The following is an 8931-nucleotide window of genomic DNA, read 5'->3' on the forward strand; positions in this document are numbered from 1 at the left end:
CCAGCGTTGGAGCCAGCACCCTCTAGTAGCAAGCGGCAGGAATTAAGTTTAACACCTAATATTGGTATATGTGTGTAATGTGTATATATGTCACATAGGTGGTACGTACTATTCGGTATTAATAATAAATAATGAAGAAGAAAGCAACAAGATCTACGATTTAGTTTTATGGTGATAAATATGCAAATTATCGCGAAGCAAAATATGTATATATGTATATATACATATATATATTTATATATACGTATACAGCTTGATAATATCCTTCAAAAATGTTCGTGTGTTATGTTTGCGTGTTTAATTATTTTAATGGTTTCAACAAATCTTTAGAAAATCATATCTAAAGATAACTTCCATAAAAAAGAAAACTTCCATTGAATAATTTTCCATTTCTTTAAATGAACCTCAGACATATTACGATTTTTGTTATTTTATTCTGACTTTGATGATATCTTATTTTTAATAAGCGTCAGCCGTAAATATTCGTGACACAAGATCCAAGGTCTTGCAATTTTAGTGTGACTATAGTAGTAAGTGACATAAGCAGTATAAATGACAATAGTTAGAATAAAAAATAGGAGCATAAAAGTCAAATGCAAGGTCTTCGTGCAAGTTATCTATTATATAAATAAATCTTCATATAAACGTACATAAATGTTTGGATTTTCTCATTTGGTTCTCAGTATATTTTTCACAGCATTTAAAAAATAGTTACATTTGACCCTCAATTATAACATGAATGGGTCATTTGGATCCGGATGAATAGCTAGCGATCGTCAATACTTCGAATAAAATATTTTTTATCATTTTCATGCAATAAACGTGTACTTTCTATTAAAAAATTCCGGTTTCATATTTACATACCTGGTAGATCTATTGAAACATCACTGAGATTATCAGGAGTGCGTTCCAAAACTTGACTCTGTCAACTCCGAGTATCTTTTATCCTTGTTCAACATTCGATAAAAACAAGGTTAAAATGATACTCGGATTGACAGAGTCGAGTTTTGGAAAGCAACCTAGCAGAAAATATCAGTTTATAGCTCTCTCTTATTAATAAGAATTTATTAATAAATTAATTTGCACACACTACAAGATGTATTCCAATTTATCCCGTGTAAAAAATTACGAACTATTTTCTTGCGATTTGTTTGATTTATGCAAGTCAGGATTTATACGAAGTAAAATCGAAAATCGATAGTTTACGCTGTAATCCTCAACTACGTCTGCGACAATATAATTAATTTGTTTGCGCCAATCGTAAAAAAGGCAGGCGACACTCGCTCGCGACGTAGCCTTACCGTTAACCAACTCGAACATTTGCATTTTACGGGCGGCTATTCCGTGAAGGAAAGCCCGATGCGGAGATAGCGCGGATGAAGCAATCAGAAGCGTGTTTAACAAAACCTGACTCGGCGGACGGCGCACGGTGAAAATCTCGACGGAGCAACGAGGTCTCGACCAATTACCGCGAATAACTATTCATATCGGCGTGAGTAATCTGCGCTTCTCGTACGCGACGCGACGGAGATGGTCAGGATCGTTCTCTGACGCGCGACGTTATCGCGTGCGTGCAACGGATCGTCCTGTCCGAAGTATTTATTGCTCTCTGACACCGATAGATGCCCGTTTCCAGCTTTCTTCTCCTGCTTCTGTCATATTCCTCTGTCGAAGATTGCCAAGTGAATAAAGCAAAATATTTCGTATAAAATTAAAGTACGAATCGAGGCAAACAAAAAAATTAAATAACTTATAAACCAATAAGAGAATTTATTCAAAAAAGGTCAAGCTGTGCTTATTAAACAATCTACAAGAAAATGCTTTCGATAACATCGGATGACATGATTATCGAGCGATTAAATCAAACCAATCTCATAAAATTTAATTTTCGCTGTCGTGAAAAAAAATATCGCTCCATAAAGTAACAGGAAGCACGATTTTGCAGTGTCGATATGGTCCTTCGAAGATTACGTTAATTCAACGAGCGCAGATCTCAGAGCTTAGAGTAGAGAGAGGATTTTATACGAGAGAAAAGAAAAGGGTATTAAAGCGGGGATTTATTACGTTGACGGTAGAAATGCATTAAATTATATCCAAGCACTCATTTCGCATTTAATACAGCGGTAATATTTTATACGGGTGTAATTACTCGTAACTGTCTTGGTGGATATTTTCCTAGACACACGTGACCGAAAGCAGCAATTAAAAAAGCGCGGACCTGTGCATCGCGGTGGCCACTAATGACGTCGTTCCACATTTACAGTTATCACAGAGCAGTGCAAATGTGAAGGAGAATCAGAGAGAACGGAAAGTAATTTATTAATGTACCATGGCGCGTGCGAGCCGTATGATCCGACTAATTAATTCATTTCTACATCTTTTCTAACAATACTTTAGCGCGTCGCAAACTCGGACGGATTGTGTAGATATGGCGTAATTAATATCGAGAAAAAATATTTCGAACACAAATATTAATTTTGTATAGCTATTAAATGTATTTTATTCTCATAGCAAATGTACATTCCATTAAGAATACTAATTTTATACTAATATTTATTTTAATTTGACATTGCTTCAGTAACACAAACACGACACAAATTTTCTTTAATAAAATTTTATTGTTAGACGAATGATAAGTCCTTGTTTTACGGTATAATAAACATACAATAAAAGCTTTATGCTCGTTTTCAATACAGATTATCTTTAATCTCGATTCAACCTACTTTTCATCTTTTTAATTCTTAGAGTTAGAAAAAGATGAAAAGTAAGTTGAACCAAGATTAAAGTCAATCTATATGTATACTAAAAAAAGATGAAAGTAACTTGAACCAAGATTAAAGTTAATCTATATTGGTAGTAGCTCTTATGTCCCTTTCTATGTGATTTAATTTTAATCCTGGTTTAACTAACTCTTTATTTTTTTTTTATTCTAAGAATTAGAAAAAGATGAAGAGGTTATAAAGTTAACCTGCATTGGTAGAAACAAGTATTATTGTTAATTGCAGAAAGGGACTATAGAAAAAGAGAGAACGAGAAAGCACAGTAGTACCATCGGCATCGATGTCGCGAGGTTGCTCTCTCGATTGCGAGACGATCTCTGTTCTCGCTCCGGTCGCTCTGGACCGAGATCGCGAGGCTGCGCGAAGCGGTGAGAGGGCACGCGAGAGGCGCGGGGACAACGCGATGGTGCCCTCGCGCTCGGTTTTTCAAACGTGCCTCGGGAGGGCTAGGGGGGCCTGATTGCGCGGGATTCTCGCTTTGAAGTGGCACCGCCGATGTTCTCGGGCCGTCTCGACTCGTTACCGCTACGGGATCCAGCACTCTCTTTCTTCTTTCCTTTTCTCTTTCTCTTTTTCTCTTTTCCCTTTCACCTTTTCTGCAACTCCCGGTTGTACGCGGAATCGATCGAATTCTAGATTATATTTATCTTGGGTTTAATAAAAATATAACATTATGGGGAAATATCTTCATTTGTCGATCTTGAATTAATGGTATTGGAAGTTAAAAATAAAGTAAATGTCGAGTGATGATGCAGATAATATAGACAAATACAAAAAGGCCAAGCTCTTAATTAACGTCGCCACTTTTCAATTTCGCGCCCCTTTCTCGTCATGGATAAGGACAAAAAGCCGAAGTGGTCGGAGCTTTAATCTCTGGTCCTATAGGATATCCGGCGCGAAGCAGACTCGGCACTTTTTATCATTCCCTTAAGGAACAATTAATTATTGAAACTCACACTATATATTCGATTCCTGAGTTCTCATTAAGTACATCGCGTCGCAAAAGTCATTCCTGCACAGAGGGAAAAGATTTGCTATAAACGCGAAAAGGATTAAAAAATTTAATTGTAAAATTTGTTCGATATTTATGTAGCAAACAAATTTACATATTTGACAAATATTTTGCATTTGCTGCAAATAATTTTTGTAGCGAGTATGAAAAAGAATAAATATGGTATTTGTTACATCTGTAAATAATTTGCGATTCCTTACAAATGAAATTTATCGTTATACTTTTCTAAAACAAAAATAATTGTTTTAATTAGTATGAATCTCACACAAATCATATAAATAATTATTAAAGTTTTTTACAAATAAAGTGAAAAAAAAAAGTTTTTTAATTTATTATTAACATCACTTTTTTTAAACAAAAATAACCGTTTCAATCAATATGAATCGAAACCTTGTAAGAATTACGTGAATGTTTTATAAGATTACCAAGGGACATCGCACACGTGAAAAAAACGGACGGAAATGTTTCTTTTTAATTATTTTTAAGTGTTTCTTTCACGTCATGCTCGTAGAAGATGTGAAGGTATATCATCTCGCACGTGCGCTAACTTATTCGCTTGCATCTGTGTATACATATGTACACACAAAGTAATGTACTCATATAGGCTAATACACTCACGCCACGATATCATGGAATCCGCGAGTGGTGCTGTCGAGAAGCGACGCAAGAAGATAACGCGCCCTCTGAACATTTCGGATTCCAGCCGTACCGAAGAATAAACCCCCGACCATCTTACCCCTTCCCTCGTTCTTTCCCCTTTTCTGTCGCAATCTCATCGTTTCCTTTTACCTATTTCTTTCTCGCGACCTTTGAGCTTCTTGACTCGCCAGATAATTATGTTCCCGGTCCCTTATTCCTTGACGTCGAATCTCTCCATAAATGATACATACCTCCTTCTTTCAATACTATTTTTTTCTCTCTCAGATCCCATCTCCTATAATTCCGCTTTACATCTCATCTTGAAACTATTCAATTAAAGGACAAAAATAAAACGCTTAAACTGACTGTGCTTACTGAATATTCACAAAAAAGTAATTTTAGAAAAGAAGAAAGAATTGGAGGTGAAAGTTACAGAAATATTTTCTGAGAATCCAAGAGTGTTATGAATTTAGATATTTTCAGTTCACAATTTTAAGAGAAACAATAAAGTTAGTAAATTAAATAGGTGTGATATTGTGATTTAGCCAGTAATTAATTAAAAATAATAATATAAAACAAAACAAGTTCAGTAACCCATATCACTTTATTACCTTCCTCCCCAAGTCCCAAAGTCTCAACTCTAATTTGGCCTCCCTCCCTCCCTTTAAATAAAATCCTGAGTACGCTTATGGCGAGTGATCTTTTTCATGATTCAGAAAAGCTGATCTGATTAATACTGCATTTTTTTCTTAAATGAAATTTTAATAATTGGCATTCCAATTTAGAATTAATTGTTACATTTGTTTTATTAGCAAACAAGTACGGTTATATAAGCATAGAATATTAGATAATTTCACGAAAAAAAACTCTATCACACAATTGCGACAGAATTGTATGAATTTCTGGAGTCTTCGGGGAACGCGTAGGGCTGCTGGGTGAAAATAAAATCCTGAGTACGCTTATGGCGAATGATCTTTTTCATAATTCAGAAAATCTGATCTGATTAATACTGTATTTTTTCTTAAATGAAATTTTAATAATTGGCATTCCAATTTAGAATTAATTGTTACATTTGTTTTATTAGCAAACAAGTACGGTTATATAAGCATAGAATATTAGATAATTTCACGAAAAAAAAACTATCACACGATTGCGACAGAATTGTATGAATTTCTGGAGTCTTCGGGGAACGCGTAGGGCTGCTGGGTGGACCGAACCGGTGCGAGACTGGACAATTACATCGGGGAACAATTACAGGTTGGCACGTCCTCGCGGTCGCAGCTTTTTCTGTACACTGAGATTCCAACGATGAAGAACGCCTTACGAGGAAATCTCCTTTCGTGGTACGAGACAGCGAGAGGTATAAATGTGGTAGAAGAGAGGAGGAAGAAAGGCGGGATCTTCTCGAACTAAATCCCCCGGTACATCTCGAAACCCGAAACACAGCAATTAAACTTCTGCGCTGTAATTTGTTCTCGCATACTGGCAAGAAAAATAGCACTTCGAATAAATTGACGATCACTCTCTGAATTGTATAAACATTGCAAGTGAAATTAATAAGAGGTTTCATTAAATACAATGTGCTAAGAAAATTTATGAGTCCGATATTTTTTGGATCAATTTTTGATACCTGACTCTCTTCGAAGTGTTCAATTATAAAGATTAACGTAAATTTTCATCTCAAATTTATGTAGATATGTAAAATGTGATTATCGTAGTAACACTAATTTGATAATTACAATCTATACATTGGCATTACATCTCATATTGTAATATTGTACGTGATCTCTTTACGAGTCATAAAAGGATGAACCATTTTCGAGTTTTGATCAATGACTTTTTTGTTGACTTAAGTTATTTAATCACTCAAGGACACATTTTAATTAATTAAAAGAGAAATTAAAAAAATATATAATATTCGTGTTATCAGCAATTCTACAGTTTTCCGCAACGCAATAACGATCTATCTTGAGTCTTTTCTCATGAAAGATCGTAAACGTTACCACGCCTTTATTGCTACAGAAGATAACGCTGACTAAAGGTTAACGATCAACGGATGCTCGCTTTAAGGATTCATCTCTTGCGATCGTTCAAGCCGATTATCCTGGATAACTTGCACTATTTTCTTTCGACTTCCGACGAGCCGTTAATTAATCTGTCGAGTGATTAACTGTTATTTCAGATTACAAAATTTTGTCAGAGTTTAATTTTTATTTTTATTATAATTAAAAATATTTTATTAATTATTTTAATTACGGTGTTACTAAAATTAAAAAAATTTAATATTTTAATAAAATGAAGAAATAATTGCTGAACAGATAAACATCACATTAAAAATATCTGAAATATAATTCTATTCCTGAAATATAAAATGAAGGACAACTCTGTAGTGTGCAGGGAAACTTAAATATTAGTTGTGTATTTCACAATTCGCTAATTATTAAATTCCAATTAATTTAATAATTAGCAAATGTTGGATTAGTACAGATACATAGATTGTTCAAATTTAAATATTCTTTGTACGAGTCATCGGAATAATTGCCTGTTATGTATAGTGCGTAAATCGCAGTATAAACCGCGAAAATTGCGGAATCTTGAAAATGCGGCGAGTCGCGCATTTTACAGTATCAACCATGCACGTACATGTCAATATACGCATAAAGATGATTTTTCTAATAGCATTTTACGACATCGCGGCGTGTAATGTCCTTCCCGTCGGCTATCACCCGGGACTATCATCCGCCAAGAAGCGATGCGCTCATGTGCCTTGAGAGAATCTACCGAAAAAAGTCCGCTTACGAACACGCATCTAATATTTACCTGCGTCCCATTCAATTATCCGAAATTAATTTTTGTGATTACGCACACTTCTTGCTATCCCGTTAATCCTCATCGCCACGATTTCATCCTTCGAGTGATCGATCGATCTCGCCTCGATAGCAACCTTGAAGTACCGCAGCGACCTTCGCGAACACAACCATCGTCGTAATGCGTGTAAAGTCGCAAGTAAAGTCGCGGTTATCTAGAATAATTTATCTAGTGATTTTAAAACAAAGCTAATTTGACTTTTTCGTTGCCGAATTAATGTCAAATGTTCCGAAGTAATGTGATTATTCCACGTCATTTATTACATGACCGTTTGCAAATTACTTTTACGTTCAATGTAGTTCATTTGGCACAGTTGCTTAAAATCATTGACGTCGATCAACTCATCATAACTGAGATTTTTCGTTTCCTCTTATTGTATTGTAGTAACAATCCCTTGAATCAAATAACATTTTGTTATTTTTATGTATATTAAAATGTAAATCGATCCATTTTTATGGTTTCAAAGTAAACATCATTTCTATTAACGTATGCATTCAGTAAATAATAAACTAGATTTAAGTCTTTAATACATTTTCCTGAGTTAAATTATTTGATTCCATTGTTTTAGTCAAATTAACGATATATTGCGTAGTGACACACACACACACAACTATAGAAATTATTTAAAATAATTCAAATTGGGTATAATTTGATATTATAAATTCAACAGTGCAACACTAAACACTTTAAAAGCGAAAAGAAGATTCTTACTCTATAAATTTCTTGAAGTAAAATCTCATTCCAAAAGAATTAAAATACTGCCGTTATTGAAAAAGAGTGAAAAATTTGACCTCTTGAATAAGAGTGGCAGATTTTTTCATTCTTTTTTTGAAGTGGAATTTCACACTTTTACACTGAGATTCACTTCGAAAAAGGAGTGAAATTTCTTTCCTTTGGAATGAATCTCATGCCGCTCTTATTCAAAAGTACAAATTTTTCACTCTTTTTCAATAGTGACAGCATTTTAATTCTTTTAGAGTGAGATTTCACTCCAAGAAATTTAGAGAGTAAGTCTAATTGCTTCAAACGTCTCGTAATACAGAACAGTGAATTTTGTTCTTTCTCAGTTGAGAAGAAAGGGCAGGAATAGATTTCTGTGCGGCATTAATTTACATCGATTCCTAGGACACTTATTGCTTATTTTATTAGTTATAATTTAAGAGAAAGAGCATTTTTATTTGTAATTTTAGAAAAAAGCGAAAAAATGCTCAAGTTGATATTTAATTGATAGTGGTCTTATTGTGAGACAAATCGCGTAGCGTTTAAAACCGCGACTAAGTCTTTTCTGATTGTGATGATGACTTACCGATTTATCGCCATGGATCGAGGAGCCGAAGGTTGTCCCAGGTTCGGCTTTAGGTCGCGGTCCGGAGGTCGCAGGGGTTACGCGTTTCGCCGAGATGCGATGATTGGCGGAATGTTGTATGCCGCTTTACGAGGCTTCGGGGACGAGCGCCAGCGAAAAAGGGAAAAACGAGCATCGTGAGGACCGCGAGAAGTGGTGGTATCGGGGAGACGCGACGGGGCCCACGAAGGGCCTGGTACTCGCAGAGAAAGGACGAAGGGAGACGGCGCTGAAAGCGCGCGCGCCGCTGCAGTTATAATTTGATACAACGCGGCTATAAAGAGGAT

This window comes from Trachymyrmex cornetzi, unplaced genomic scaffold (assembly GCF_001594075.2).
Source record: "Trachymyrmex cornetzi isolate Tcor2-1 unplaced genomic scaffold, Tcor1.1 scaffold151, whole genome shotgun sequence".
NCBI lineage: Eukaryota > Metazoa > Arthropoda > Insecta > Hymenoptera > Formicidae > Trachymyrmex > Trachymyrmex cornetzi.